Genomic DNA, 16078 nt, shown 5'->3' with positions numbered 1-16078 from the left:
TCTCAGGAAAAGAGCGTGTACTTAAACCACAGGATCACTAGGTGACGCTGCTGCCCCACATAAAGGCGACAGCCTGAGCTAGGCTTGGACAGAGCCATTCGGGGCTGGGGGTCCGCCGTTTCCTTGGTTAGATAGAGCCCACAGGTCTGTAATCCACCCCAGAATCTGAAAAGGTAATTTCTGGGTCCATGAGTCCAGGCTCTAGAAGAGCATGCCAAGTCTCTTTCTCTCTGTCAGAGCTCTCTCTCTGAAACTCTTAAACTGATTTAAAAAACTAACCATATCTGCTCTAACTTCTCCAACTGTCTGCCCATCCACCTCACATGACTACTTACCCTTTCGGATCAACAGAACAATAAGGGAGAACTATCAGTTTGAGTGGTATCGGCACCATGGTCTTTATCTAGAGCCCCTTAATAGATTTGCACACCCAGGCCTCACTCACTTGTGTTAGGAGTGTAGGGAGACAAGGAGTATTGGGTGTGGGGGCCACTTTCATGCTTGGTGTCTTCTCTGCTGAACGCAGAACATGCATCTCCCAGGTCAGGTTTCTGGCTGAGCGCTGCCATCTTTCATGCTGCCTCTCCTGCCTTCTCATATGTGCAGTCAGCAGTCTGTAAACATAACACCTGTCCTGTAAATCCTCATAGACAAAGCTGCTGAGTGGCGCTAAAAACTTAACCCTAGAAATCACCCCTCATCCCCAAGCAGTCTTATCTGCTGTACATGCACATTACTCCATCCTTAGAGCTTCTCAGTAGGCACATTGTCAACCTGAGTTTTAAGAAAAAAGTCATTGTCTTACCCGTGGAATGAGTATTTCATTGAATATGAAATACTTTCATTTCATTAGGACTGGATTCATTCATGCTTCCATTGGGGAATCTCCAGGACCACAACCATCCATCTATTCTTCATGTTTCTTCAATACACTGCTCAGGCTTTCTCATCACGTTTTACACCCATAATGGTTTGGAATTTCCCAGGAGACTTTTGGCTCACTACCTTACATAGAGACATCAGGAGTGTGTCACTAGAAAGTTTTCAATATAGCCCTCACACTGCCAATACGCTCACAATCCAAGTGCAGCGTGACTCAAGTGTGCTTGATTGTAAGATACAGATTCCCGAACCTCTCCCCTGGGGAATCTGACTCAGTAAATCTGAGGTGCACTTGGGAGTATATATTTTAAACAAGTAATCCAGTGACTCTGCTGATCAAGTTAAGAAAACACAGCCCCACTAAACGTAGTGGGTTCTAGCTAGAAACAAGGTTATAATTCCAATCAGACACAGCAGAAGTCACAATACAAAGGAAAAAAAAGATACTGGAGACGTTAATAGCTAGAGAGAACCATCTGTGAGTTGTGGGACACCCTCGCCAGGTAATTGGGCACCTAGTGTGATTGTAGCTACCTGGAAGATTCTGATGGAGGAAGCACTGGGGAATCTTTTATTAACATATTTAATGTGCTTGACTAAGGGGAAGAAGTAGAGGAGGCCTTGTTAGTAACTCCTCCTTGTGTAGCGCAGGGCTAGGAAACAGTGCTTTCTTTCCCAGGAAAGGCTTATTTAACCCTTGACTGTCTTTCTCTGGGGAGAAATCACTGGATGCAATCAAGCCTAAACAGAAGTCTTCCTGAAAGAGTTGGGTGTGCCTGGGGCCCTGTGGGTAGTGCCTGGGAGGTGTACACAGAGGGTCACATCAACCTTTGTCGTGGAACACGGTACTGCTTCTATGACAGAGCAGTGTGCCCTGTTATGTTCCTGGCTGCTCTCCTTCTCTCCTGGGTCAGCTTGAGAATCCCCGAGGACTCCAGAATATTGACCCACCCAATGAGGGATCCCACCTCCTCTTCATCATAGCTGGGGAATGAGTGCTGCTCTTTCCAAGCTGAGAGTTGACGAAGATAAAGAGATGTAGAACCTTAGTGGGAGGCTGAGGTTGGAACCATGTGTCTCAAAAAGCCAAGTGGAACCTCTGATCTGCAGGTTTTTCAGGCCACTTCTGTCACTCCGCACTCAGACCAACATCACACCTGCACACAAACCATAGCAGGTGAGATTTCAACTTTCCCCCTCCCCAACAAAGTCAACCACTCCGCGGGGAATTTTCTGTTTGGTGGCAACAAATAGCCAAGTTGAAAATGCAACATTCTTTTCTCAGCTGTAGATAAACCACGCAGCATTGTGGCATCTTTTTGTTTTCTATCCCTGAAAGAGTCTGGGGGTGGGTTTTTTTTTTTTTTGCTTTTTTCATAAATAAATATTTTAACTGGAAATTTCCAAGCATATGACAGGCCTAGAATGTGAACTTGAATGTACTGTAATAGAAATCATCAGTTGCCATGGCGACGTGTTCCAGGAGCAGATTGCAGGGGGTCACATGGGCAGAGAGTGCTCAGTAATACTAACACATCAGAGAGCGAGGCCACTTAACCTCAATCGCTTCCAGCTATTGTGCAGAATGCAATTGAATTTATTCCTAATTTCTGCCAGTGCTAAAGAACAAAATTTCCCTGCAGATTTTAATCTTACTCAGGCAGGCCCAGCTAGTGCTCAGACGCTGTTCAGCACCAATATTCAGTCCAGTTACTCGCCCACTTTACAGCTCTATTTTCTTATTTTTATTTTTCATAATAGCTTCCCTCCCCATGCTGGGTCCCGCACGTCCCCCTGCCCTGGGGAGAACTTCCCTCCTCCTTTCCGAATGGCTGCACGGTCTCTGTGACTCCATTCTGCTAATACAAGGAACACAGCTTTCATAATAATAGGGGTAAAAAAAAAAGAAAGAGCTTCACTGTCAGCAATAGCTTTATTTTTTCCCCACCCCAAACCTGTTCTGAAATACAATTCCTGCCAGCTTTGGGTTGTACCTTGGAATGCCACAATTAACAGCCCCTGCGTAAGAAGGCAAACTGATGGATTAGTGAATAATGGAATCAAAGTGCATATTTTCAATCCCTGTGACAGTCACCTCACCCTCCACATGTACAACCCCAACCAGGAGAGCGACACAGATTAGCAGGAGGTCCAGCCGCCGATCACAGAGCACTCATTTCGAGAGCTTATCCGCCCTTATGAAGGCTGATAAATCAGAGACTCTCGTATGGACAGTCTCAAGTTAGCAGCGTCATCGATCTACCCTGGCCCTTTTAAGTTATTTGTCTCATTCACTTCCAAAGATGATATCAGAGATGCCAAATGAGTCTTTGTTTTCTGCACTCTTGCTCTTCCCAGGGTGAGTGGCTGTGTTGTTGTGGGGGCTAAGAGGTCTGCTTCCGGGGCCCAGCCCTTTCTTTCCCATGGAAGGTCATCTCTCCCTGCCTCGAGGTATTGTCAGCAGCCTGCCTGTGTTCCCAGGCTGGAGGTAGCATTCTCCAGGCTGATGGTCTTTGCATGGCTCTAGTTCTTGGATGATCTCTCCACTTTATGAATATCTCTTTTAAAAAGACAGAAAGCCAGCTTTAACAGCCAAATGAAGATAAGGCAGAGCTGGGCCTGCAACAGTCCACATTCTAAAGGTCAAGCAATGGGAAACTTAAAAATATAGGGAGATTATGGAAAGGTCTTTTGAGGGGAGAAAAAAAAGATAGTTTCTGAAGTGGTTTCCTTTAGAGGGTAGGGTCCTCTAATAAGGGGGGAAATGTAGTCACAATTCACTTACTCAGCTAGTACCAAGCCGTAGTTCTAAGGCTGCGCTGGGACAGGAAACATGGAGAGAAACTGAGAAGAGGCAGAATGGCCGCAGCGTGGAATTAGGACGAGCTGTTGGCAGTGGTTCCTGACTCTACACAGAGAACTTGATGACTGTAGATGTATCCACGGAGGCTGTGAGAGAAAAGAAGCCAGAGAGGAAATGAAGAGAAACACTGCAAGGAATTTTATATCAGTAGTGTGACATTTTGGAGAAGGTGATGGCACCTCACTCCAGAACTCCTGCCTGGAAAATCCCATGGGTGGAGGAGCCTGGTAGGCTGCAGTCCGTGGGGTCTCGAAGAGTTGGACACGACTGAGTGACTTCACTTTCATGCTTTGGAGAAGGAAATGGCAACCCACTCCAGTGTTCTTGCCTGGAGAATCCCAGGGATGGGGGAGCCTAGTGGGCTATGTCTATGGGGTCGCACAGAGTCGGACACGACTGAAGTGACTTAGCAGCAGCAGCAGCAGCAGTGTGACATTTGGATCTGGAGAGAGAAAACCATGTGCCAAGCTATTGGCAGCACACGTGGCTCTGTGCCTGCCCTACTGCACCGAAGTCTCTGGAAGGCCTTTGCAAGACAGCCTTGGCCCACAACTGCCTGTCCACATGGCTGGGTAGCTCAGGTCAAGCCAGCCCTTCAGCCTCTATCAGGGACTTAATTTATTTTTTTATTAAAAAATTTTATTTGTTAACTGCATTGGGTCTTCGCTGCTGTGAGCAGGCTTTCCCTAGTTGAGGTGAGTGGGGGCTACTCTTTGTTGTGGAGGACAGGCTTCTCATTGCAGCAGCTTCTCTTGCTGCAGAGCTCAGGCTGTAGGCGTGCGGGCTCTAGACTGCAGGCTCAGAAGTTGTGGTGCACGGGCTTAGTTACTCCGCAGCACGTGGGATCCACTTCTAACTAGGAAGGAGTAGCACTGTCTTTGTAAATGGCAAAATGCTCAGTTATCTACAACTTTGAACATGTTTTCTAATCAAAGTTGGTTTGATTTGTACTGAAGCATCATTTTCACACTTACTAGTTAAAAATGCTTGTTGATCCTCTTGTGAGAGTCATTCAGGCAATTAGAGCCTTGGAACGTTCCAGGAGGTTGTCTAATCTCTACCTAAGCAACATCTGTTAAGGCAGAGTGGCCTTCTGGAAACTTTATCCACACAGAGGTACTTGGCTGGGGGACCACTGAACCTCATGGCTTCTGACTGAACAAAGATGGCAAGAGAAGGTTAAGAAAAGAGCCTGAGGCTTTATCTGTGATGAATTTCATTAAAGGGAAGGACAATCTGTGCTATTATGCTAATACCTGCAATAGCAATCTTATTATGTTCATTAATCTATAGCCAAGGAATAACATTATTATAGTTCTTATAGCTTTTCAAAGTACTTTCATGACTATTACCTTATTTGAACTGCACGGCAACCTTATAATGTAGGTGGGGCACATTTTTCAGCTGAGAGATTAAGAGCTACAAAAGTTGGGACTGGAACAAAATCACACAGAGTAAGGACAAGATCTAGATCTTAGGACACTAGATGCTGTGTTCTTTCTGCCACCCTGTGTGCTGGCCTGGCTGAGAGCCAGAGTACCTGCCTTTTCTCAGGGAAAATGGCCCAAAGAGGCTCCTCCCTGCACAATTTACTATAGTCCTATGTGCAGAAAGGACTGGCCCATGGGTGAACAGAGAGGGGTTGGCACTGTCTATGGGTTGAACATGAGGGGCAGTGCCTCTGTACAAGTTTGGTGTAGATTCTGCTTATTAGGGTTTTCCAGATTGAACAGAGACAACCCAACTCAACCCAGCTTCTTTTTTGGGAAGTGTGAATCCTGGTGGAAAATGAGGAGGTGGGTCTAATTCTCCTTGCAAGAAGCCTGATGCACAAATGTGCCTAATAAGCAGCAGGACTCAGAGTGAAGATGGCATTTGGTGTAGCGCTGTTGACTTTGCCAAAACACAAGCCACCGTATCTCAGTTACTGAGTAACAGAAGAAATAGACATTTTCCTGTGCCTCCCTTCTTCTCCACCCTCTTCCCTACCCAGTCCTTGGTGCTACAGGGACAGGGTCAGTGATGGGTTGAGAGTTAGGGATGTCTGATAGATACATTACTAGCAGTAAAAAAAACCCCAGAGTTTCCACACTGGCTGTTGTGAGGAAGCTTCATGGACATGGCCCCATGAAAACATCTAGCTTGATGACTCTCTGGCTGATGGAAGAAAGGTCTCTGTGCTGCTCCAAGTTTCTCAGGATCCTTGCACTGAACATCTATTGCAGAAAGAACCCCGAATGTGGCCAGGTATTATTTAGACATAATAATCTATTTTCTCTTTCTTTTTCCTCCTTTTCTTTCTACAAGCAAGTAGTCTGGTCTCTGCCTCCAAGGGGGGCATGTTGTAAGGCAGGTTGAAGGTCTTTCTGACTTCCATAATACTAAAGCTTAACTTCTTAGTATAATGGTTCTGATAAAGGTGTCACTAGACCTAAAAGGGGTGTTGGAAATGAATGGCCCTCCTGAATGTTATTGGTAGTTGAAATAGCTGGGAGGTATCATTGGCAATTTGTTCTTTAAGGAGCTGGGGATGGTAAACATCTAACAGTGAATGGGCAGGAGTTTTGAAGAAACATGAAGGAAGAAAGATGACAGCCTAAAAGAGATTTCCCCAAAGTTGGGAAGAGGGAAAGGGGAGGAGCGGGAAGGAGAAGAAGAAGAGTAGAGAGAACTCGGCATCCTGACTGCAGAAGAGATTGGTTCCCTGTTCACTGGTTCCCTCTACGTGAGGGGCAAGACCTCAGGGTACCGTGTGTGGGGGGTGCATCTGCATGCAAGGCTGAGGCGTCCTCAACCTTGACGCAGTTTACATGGATGACATTCAGTTCAGTTCAGTCCCTCAGTCGTGTCCGACTCTTTGCAACCCCATGAATTGCAGCATGCCAGACCTCCCTGTCTATCACCAACTCCTGGAGTTCACTCAAACTTACGTCCCTCGAGTCGGTGATGCCATCCAGCCATCTCATCCTCTGTCATCTACCTTTTCCTCCTCCCTCCCAGCATCAGAGTCTTTTCCAGTGAGTCAACTATTCGCATGAGGTGGCCAAAGTACTGGAGTTTCAGCTTTAGCATCATTTCTTCCAGAGAACACCCAGGGCTGATCTCCTTTAGAATGGACTGGTTGGATCTCCTTGCAGTCCAAGGGACTCTCAAGAGTCTTCTCCAACACCATAGTTCAAAAGCATCAATTCTTTGGCGCTCAGCTTTCTTCACAGTCCAACTCTCACATCCATACTTGACCACTGGAAAAACCATAGCCTTGACTAGACAGACCTTGGTTGGCAAAGTAATCTCTCTGCTTTTCAATATGCTATCTAGGTTGGTCATAACTTTTCTTCCAAGGAGTAAGCGTCTTTTAATTTCATGGTTGCAACCACCATCTGCAGTGATTTTGGAGCCCCCAAAAATAAAGTTTGACACTGTTTCCACTGTTTCCCCATCTATTTCCCATGAAGTGATGGGACCAGATGCCATGACCTTCGTTTTCTGAATGTTGAGCTTTAAGCCAACTTTTTCACTCTCCTCTTCCACTTTCATCAAGAGGCTTTTTAGTTCCTCTTCACTTTCTGCCATAAGGGTGGTGTCATCTGCATATCTGAGCTTATTGATATTTCTCCTGGCAATCTTGATTCCAGCTTGTGTTTCTTCCAGTCCACCGTTTCTCATGATGTACTCTACATAGAAGTTAAATAAGCAGGGTGACAATATACAGCCTTGACAGACTCCTTTTCTTGTTTGGAACCAGCCTGTTGTTCCATGTCCAGTACTAACTGTTGCTTCCTGACCTGCATACAGATTTCTCAAGAGGCAGGTTAGGTGGTCTGGTATTCCCATCTCTTTCAGAATTTTCCACAGTTTATTGTGATCCACACAGTCAAAGGCTTTGGCATAGTCAATAAAGCAGAAATAGATGTTTTTCTGGAACTCTCTTGCTTTTTTGATGATCCAATGGATGTTGGCAATTTGATCTCTGGTTCCTCTGCCTTTTCTAAAACCAGCTTGAACATCTGAAAGTTCACGGTTCACATATTACTGAAGCCTGGTTTGGAGAATTTTGAGCATTACTTTACTAGCGTGTGAGATGAGTGCAATTGTGCGGTAGTTTGAGCATTCTTTGGCATTGCCTTTCTTTGGGATTGGAATGAAAACTGACCTTTCCTGTCCTGTGGCCACTGCTGAGTTTTCCAAATTTGCTGGCATATTGAGTGCAGCACTTTCACAGCATCATCTTTCAGGATTTGAAATAGCTCAACTGGAATTCCATCACCTCCACTAGCTTTGTTCATAGTGATGCTTTCTAAGGCCCACTTGACTTCACATTCCAGTATGTCTGGCTCTAGGTGAGTGATCACACCATTGTGATTATCTTGGTCATGAAGATCTTTTTTGTACAGTTCTTCTGTGTATTCTTGCCACCTCTTCTTAATATCTTCTGCTTCTGTTAGGTCCATACCATTTCTTTCTTTTTTTTTTTTTTTATAATTTTGTGTAAACTTAATTTTTTTTTTACTTGACCTTATTTTCTTTTTTTTTTAATTTTAGTTTTTTATTTTTTAAATTTTAAAATCTTTAATTCTTACATGCATTCCCAAACATGAACCCCCCTCCCACCTCCCTCCCCATAAGATCTTTCTGGGTCATCCCCATGCACCAGCCCCAAGCATGCTGCATCCTGCATCAGACATAGACTGGCGATTCAATTCACATGATAGTATACATGTTAGAATGTCATTGTCCCAAATCATCCCACCCTCTCCCTTTCCCTCTGAGTCCAAAAGTCCGTTATACACATCTGTGTCTCTTTCCCTGTCTTGCATACAGGGTCGTCATTGCCATCTTCCTAAATTCCATATATATGTGTTAGTATACTGTATTGGTATTGGCTGCAATCCAAAAATCTGCAAGCAATAAATGCTGGAGAGGGTGTGGAGAAAAGGGAACCCTCCTACACTGTTGGTGGGAATGCAAACTAGTACAGCCACTATGGAGAACAGTGTGGAGATTCCTTAAAAAATTGCAAATAGAACTACCTTATGACCCAGCAATCCCACTTCTGGGCATACACACCGAGGAAACCAGAATTGAAAGAGACACATGTACCCCAATGTTCATCGCAGCACTGTTTATAATAGCCAGGACATGGAAACAACCTAGATGTCCATCAGCAGATGAATGGATAAGAAAGCTGTGGTACATATACACAATGGAGTATTACTCAGCCATTAAAAAGAATTCATTTGAATCAGTTCTGATGAGATGGATGAAACTGGAGCCGATTATACAGAGTGAAGTAAGCCAGAAAGAAAAACACCAATACAGTATACTAACACATATATATGGAATTTAGGAAGATGGTCCATACCATTTCTGTCCTCTCTCGAGCCCATCTTTGCACAAGCACGGCCGAGAGGAGCTACCCCACATCCGAGGTCAGGGGCGGCAGCCAAGAGTGCCAGGCTGCGACAGCGCAGGAGCAGCCGAGAGGAGCTACCCCACGGATGACATTAGGCCAGATAATTGTTGTGAGACTTTCCTGTGTATTGTAAGACGTTCAGCAGTGTTCTTTACCTCTACCCACTAAAAGCCAATAGCAAGCACCTCCCCAGTCACAGCTCAAATGTCTCCAGATGTTGCCAAATATCTCCTGGTGGGCAAACCTGTCCCTAGTTGAGAGCCACTGCTCTAGGCCAGGGGTTGCAACCTCAATTGCTATAGGAACCAGGTGACAACGATAACAACAGAAATAGTAGTAGTAACAATGAACTTTTCTACGAGTGCCAGATACCATCCTCAACACTTTATACATTTTAATTCATTTAATCCTCACTATTACCCTATGAAGCAGGCACAACCTCATCTTACAAATGAAGAAACCGAGGCACAGAGAGACTAAGAAACTCACGGAAACTCACACACTACTAAGTGAAGGGTGAGCATTTGCACTCAGGCCCTGTGATCCCAGAGCCCCAGCTTCTCTCTGCTATAAGGCCTGACTACTGCACCGTTTCCCTTTATTGAAGTCAATTTATTTACCTTGCCTATCAACTCAGGGAGAGAATGTTCACTTTTTAAGGATTAAGGATTCTTACAGTCTCTTGTGGTACAAATGCTTCTATATTCAACAAGCATTGCTGCAATGAGAAGACTTACTGAATTAACAAAAATAGGTGAGTGTTTTAAAGCACGCACTGTTAGGTGTGTCTTGGCTTCAGCAGTGTGTGGAACCTTCCTCTGAGCTACATCCTCTTCTGTGTGGGCAGCACAAGGTTTTCAGCTTCCGTGGAACATCTGTAGAAGTTGGGTGCACGTCCAGAATTTACCATACCCTGCACTTTCATCTTGCCTCTTCTGCATTCAGGAAGCAAGAAACAGTTCACTTAGTGATGGGCTTTGCCTGAAGGAAACAGCTCCTGTCTTAGCCGGGCATTCTTCATCAGGGCTTGGGTGATGGCAGGATGCCTGGGGAAGTGGGGAGTAGGCTATGGGCCCCAATTCTGCATGCTGCTGGTGACGTACATGGAGAGTGTCCTTGGTGGGGTCTCTGGGAACCCACCTGCCAAGGCAGGAGATATAATGAGACCTGGGTTCGATTTCTGGGTCAGGAAGATCCCCTGGAGGAGGGCATGGCAACCCACTCCAGTATTCTTGCTTGGAGAATCCCATGGACAGAGGAACCTGGCGGGCAATAGTCCAAGGGGTCGCAAAGAGTTGGACACGACTGAGGCGACAGCATGCACACACTGGGTGCTTTAGCTGCATTACAATCCTCTGGACGGCTGTCCACTCATTGCGCCTCCACTTTCTGTTTCATAGTCTGAAGAACTCCTTGTCCCCACCCTACCTGTGGGATGGATTCACAGAGCTCCCCAGACTGTCACAGAATTGTGAGGGCATCTTTGCTTTTCCAGCTCTTTTCCAGTGATGCTTCAGCAATGACCTGGAAGGGTCTGATGGGAAAGCTAACACTGGGCTTTGGGTCAGTTTTCAGGTTTCCCCTTGTGAGGGTGATGAGATGCTAATTTCAGTTCAAATTTTATACCCTTAGAACACAGCATTTGGATTTAAATTTAAATTGGAATTTGAGAGGTATAAAAGTCGAAAGTACCATGTCCACATTTTCATTATAGATACTCCTCATTCCCAACAGTTGTTGGAAAGATCTTCAACACTTCCCACATTACATCTGGTTTTTAATTCAGTTAGAATCATGTGTGCCTCTTCTGTTTGTCATAGTTAGAAACAAATAGCGATTTTTAGAGCAATTATCTCCAACATGACAGTGAGCACTCTTCCCGAGTACAGAAGGGACTGGCTCTAAAACAAATAATAAAGAATTCAAGCAAAGCTGCCAATACCAATCCTTAACACTGAAGTTTGTCCAGGGCTTGCCCTGCGTTTCCAGCTGATATTCCATCACAACATTTTTCTTTCCCTCTGGGGTTCATTCTCATGTCAGAAAATAAATAATTTATCAATATATTAATATTAATATAGTATATTAATATATTGTTTAATATATTTATTAATTGTCAACTAGATGGCTAAACTGGAATCAAGATTGCTGGGAGAAATATAAACAACCTCAGATATGCAGATGATACCACTCGAATGGCAGAAAGTGGAGAGGAACTAAAGAGCCCCTTGATGAGGGTGAAAGAAGAGAGTGAAAAAGCTGAGTTAAAACTCAACATTAAAAAGTGAAGATCATAGCATCCAGTTCCATCACTTCATAGCAAAGAGAAGGGGAAAAAGTGGAAGCAGTCACAGATTTTATTTTCTTGGGCTCCAAAATCACTGTGGACAGTGACTACAGCCATGAATTTTCCTTGTAAGGAAAGCTATGACAGACCTAGAGAGCATTTTAAAAAGCAGAGAAAGGTCCATATAGTCAAAGCTACGGTTTTTCCAGTAGTCATGTACGGATGTGAGAGTTGGACCATAAAGAAAGCTGAGTGCTGAAGAATTGATGCTTTGAAAGTGAGGTGCTGGAGAAGATGCTTGAGAGTCCCTTGGACTGCAAGGAGATCAAACTAGTCAATTCTAAAGGAAACCAGCTCTGAATATTCATTGGGAAAACTGCTGCTGAAGCCAAAGCTCCAATACTTTGGCCACCTGATATGAAGAGCAGACTCATTGGAAAAGACCCTGAGGCTGGGAAAGATTGAAGACAAAAGGAGAAGGGGTAGCAGAGAATGAGATGGTTGGATGGCATCACTGACTCAATGGACATGAATTTGAGCAAACTCTAGGAGACAGTGAAGGACAAGGAAGACTGGCATGCTGCAGTCCATGAGGTCACAGAGTTGGACACAACTTATTGACGGAACAGCATATGAATAAACACTCAAAGTGCATTATTTAGATCAGACGTAACTAGAAGAATAGACATATTGACAGACCACTAAATTTACACCATAGGTACTAGCTCAGCGACAAGGTGCTCTGGTTGTTTGGAGAGGCTGAACCCCAAATATAGGGCTGCACCTGAAGGCTTTCACGGAGGTTTCTTCTTCCAGGAAGGTTTCCCAGATCTTTCTCCTCATTTCCCTTCACCAAAGTGAAGTAAACTATCTCATCCTCAAATGTTCACATAACTTTATTTCACCTGCTTCCCTGTACTGGAGTTACTTTTTTTGAATCTTACCTCTCTATTAGAGAAAAGTTGCTTTAGAAAAGATTGTCTCTATCATTTATCTCCCCGTGGACACCTTGATTAGCATGGTGTGATATAAGTTGAGTAGATATTCTTGAATGAATGAATGAATGAATTGATACGCATCTTGAGCTGGATCTTGAAGGACAGACAGGCAGGTTGAGATGCTTTTTAAAAAGTAATAAATCAATTGCTATAAGCTATAGACCCTTTTGGCTGGCATCCTTCTGGAGTTCTTACTGTTGTTTACCCATGCGCATTTCCTCCCCTAGGTCCGACCTTGATACTTGTTAGAACTGTTCCCTAGTAACACCGTCTTTAGTGACATCAAGGCTTTATTGGAAGAGGGATTTGGCACTTTGTTGCAGAGATCCCATTACTTCCCCATGGGAGGCTGTCAGTCCCCTAAGTGCACCACCTCTGGTGCCAATCTCTCACTCCCGCGTCCTCCTCCTGACTGCTGGGAGCATGTAGGCATGCTACATGTCACCTGCTCCTCCAGCTCTTGACAGTCTCCTTCCTTTGTTTCCAAATTCTAAGCAAATTGCTCAGTTGACAATCAAAGCCTGCTAACATCAAACAGCTGCTATAGACAGGTGTGTTCTACAGTTACCTGCTGTTTGCTTTCCTCAGCAGGGACTGATATGACAAACAAAACCAGGAGCTGGGTGCCAGCTTCCTGCTAGCATTTTTCAGACTTGGAAATTCACCCTAAAAATAGCCTCCCTCAGTCTTCATCAGTGTGTGGCTGGGTGAGATGTTGTACAACTCCACCAGTTCCTGTGGCTCTTTGCAAAAAACTAGAAATCACAGCGGCTATATCCAAGCAGAGGTTGCATAGTTCTAGAACTCTTGATTTTTAAAGGACTCCCATGCATGCATGCTCAGTCACTCAGTCATGTCCGACTCTTTGCAACCCCATGGACCATAGTCCACCAGGTACCTCTGTCCATGGGATTCTCCAGGCAAGAGTACTGGTGTAGGTTGCCATGCTCTCCTCTAGGACATCCTCCTGACCTAGGGATCGAACCCATGTCTCCTGTGTCTCCCGCATTGGCAGGCAGATTCTTTACCTCTAGCACCACCTGGAAAGCAGCTGCCTTAAAATTTTTCTAGATTTTTCTTCCCTGTTAATGTGATTATATGAGCGTTGCCTCCTGCTTTCTGCTTTTGGCAGTCTTCCCAAAGGTCTTAGTTTCTGACCTTTGAGAGTTGTTCTAATCATCAGGCAGTATGACTGGCCATTAAGTCTCCCATCACTGGGTGTATGAGGCTGTGGAAAGTTGGAGGTGGAACGAATTCCCACTTTTTCCAACATTTCTTCCCTGTGCTTCAGAACCTGGAAAACTAGCAACCATTATTTTCCATACTATTTTTTATTTACCAGGTGTTTTTGCACCTAAGGTTTTGAATGTGATTTAAGTCCTGCCACTTAGATGACCCTGCATGAGACACAGAAGGTGGCATGGGGCGGGGGAAGCCCGTGTTCTCTGGGGCCAGTTTCTCCAGGGGCACCACTGCCACTGTGTTGGGGTTTCCCATGGTGGCCGGTTCCTCACTGTATGGCTTCCTGATTATGGTGGCTTCCTGGTCACAAGCCAGACAGCAGTCTCTTCTGCGGTCTGGTGCTCAGAGTCACTCTTGAAAACACCACCTAGTGTCTGTGTCTTTGGCTTCGCTGGTAATTTTGTAAATCATTTAATATCCTGCTTTGACTTGCTAGAGTGAATTCTCTTCTCTATGACTGACCCTTAATCAAAACAGAGGGCAACTGGGCCAGACACGCTTCCCCCCACTGCTTGGTGGGGATGCGAGGAGGTAATCAGCTAGCTGGCAGGGGTCCGCCTCAGGCTGGAGGCTGGGAGAGAGGAGGATAGCGTTCTGCCAAGGGAAGAAGCTCTCTCCCTCTGTGCCTCTGCCCAGGCCCTTCCTCCAGCTCAGGAGTCCTTCCTTCACCACCACATTACTCCTGCTTTGACAGCCACTTCTTTTCTTGAGCTGGAAGTAGTTTTTGCTTCTCTGAACTCCGTGAACAGTCAGCACACTTCTCCAAAGAAACGATCACTTTCTCCTGGTATTATTGTTACTTCTGTACAGTTCTTATCTCCTGAACCAGACTGTTAGTCCTTAAAGAGCAGAATCTGAGTCATTTTGGCAGATCCTGAGAAGCCCCACCCCTGGGAGACACATGATAACATTCAAAACAGGAAGGAAAGACCAGAGGAGAGGGTCTGTGCCTAGCTATGCTCCCTGGCAAGCAACCAATTGATGACTTTTTTTTCGTCATTTATTTTTACATGGATTTTGGGGCCCTTCAAAGGCCTCATGCTGATTTAAATGATGGTGTGAGAGGAGTAAACTTGCCCCATAGCTTTCTGTGATGGTGGAAATGTTCTAGATCTGCACTGTCCAGTGTGATAGTCCCTAGGATAGGTGACTTTGGACCACTTGAAACATGGCTAGTGTGGATGAAGAATGGAATTTTAAAATTTCGTTTAACTTTAATGAATGTAACTTGAAGGAGCCATAGTGGCTACTGGCTGCTGTAATGGAGGGTGCAACATAAGAGTCCATACTGTTCTAACTGACACACAGGCCAGTCTGTATTAACTGTTCATTCTGTCACAGCAGGTCAGAACACTGTGGATGTCATTCTGGTATTTAGTGGGCTGGGAGTTTGTCTTTCTGGCCAAGGACCAGGTTTAAAGCTTAAGAGAAAGACAGAGAAGTGGAAGCTTCATCGATAATTCTATAAACAGGGGACCAGTTTTCAAACACTCTTTTTCATAATTTAAAAAAGTGACCTGACTCTTCAGAAGCAAATGATTCTTCCTACATCTTGCCCCATTGAAGTGCAGGGCTGCGGGAGCAGAGAGGCAGAAAGTCGCTAGAAGAGTTGTTTGGCTACGTGTTGACTGGATCTCCTCCCATGAATTGGCACTAAATGGATGATTCCTTTTGGAAAGGATAATCACGTTCTCATCAAGACACTTTCCCCCTCTCTGTGGCATCTTCTACAGCAACCACGAGTGTATGTCAAACTAGACTTGGATGTCAGGGATGAAAACCACCTCCTGTGGGCATCCTGGACTGCTGTGGGTATGCTGATCCCAACACATCCTAGTATTGGCCACTGTGATAGCTCTTGCTACACATACAGAAAAGGGTATGATGCCAGGACGGGACTGGGATCAATGTGGCAGACACAGAGCACAGTGTTTGCTCTGGACCAACACGTGGTCCTCTGTCTGTGGAGTGCTTCCCGTTCATGAAGTTCTAAGAACGTTCATGTAGGGCCCTTTCACTTACAGTGATTTTTTTCATAGAATTCTTAGAGATCAGGGTTTCAGATCCTGAGAGAAACCAGTTCTTAGATTTAGTCACTTCTTCAGTGAACTTGCCAGAAAGTGTGAAAGTGTTAGTCCCTCAGTTGTGTCCGGCTCTTTGTGACCGCATGGACTGTGGCCCGCCAGGCTCCTCTGTCCATGGGATTCTCCAGGCAAGAATGCTGGAGTGGGTTGCCATTTCCTTCTCCAAGGGATCTTCCTGACCCAGGGATCGAGCCCAGGTATCCTGCATTACAGGCAGATTCTTTACCATCTGAGCCACCAGGGACTTGCCAGAGGAGGATATAATCACTGACCACACTCACACTTGGTTTCACTCTGCCAAGTGCTTAT

The 16078-nt window shown here is 45.1% G+C and overlaps 1 protein-coding gene across 1 annotated transcript in view; it reads right to left on the bottom strand.

Moving 5' to 3' along the window:
- PMFBP1 (polyamine modulated factor 1 binding protein 1) overlaps positions 1 to 16078 on the bottom strand; it is a 475252-nt gene that overhangs the window by 72347 nt on the left and 386827 nt on the right. Inside the window, exons 11-14 of the mRNA XM_060398457.1 lie at positions 3668 to 3831; positions 1928 to 2039; positions 806 to 1005; positions 446 to 614 (exon numbers count right to left, since the gene is read on the bottom strand). The gene's annotated coding sequence lies outside the window, so the exon portion shown is untranslated. The remainder of the gene's footprint in view (positions 1 to 445; positions 615 to 805; positions 1006 to 1927; positions 2040 to 3667; positions 3832 to 16078) is intronic.

This window comes from Ovis aries, chromosome 14, assembly GCF_016772045.2.
Source record: "Ovis aries strain OAR_USU_Benz2616 breed Rambouillet chromosome 14, ARS-UI_Ramb_v3.0, whole genome shotgun sequence".
Taxonomy (NCBI): domain Eukaryota; kingdom Metazoa; phylum Chordata; class Mammalia; order Artiodactyla; family Bovidae; genus Ovis; species Ovis aries.
This window is presented reverse-complemented; position numbering and strand designations above follow the sequence as displayed.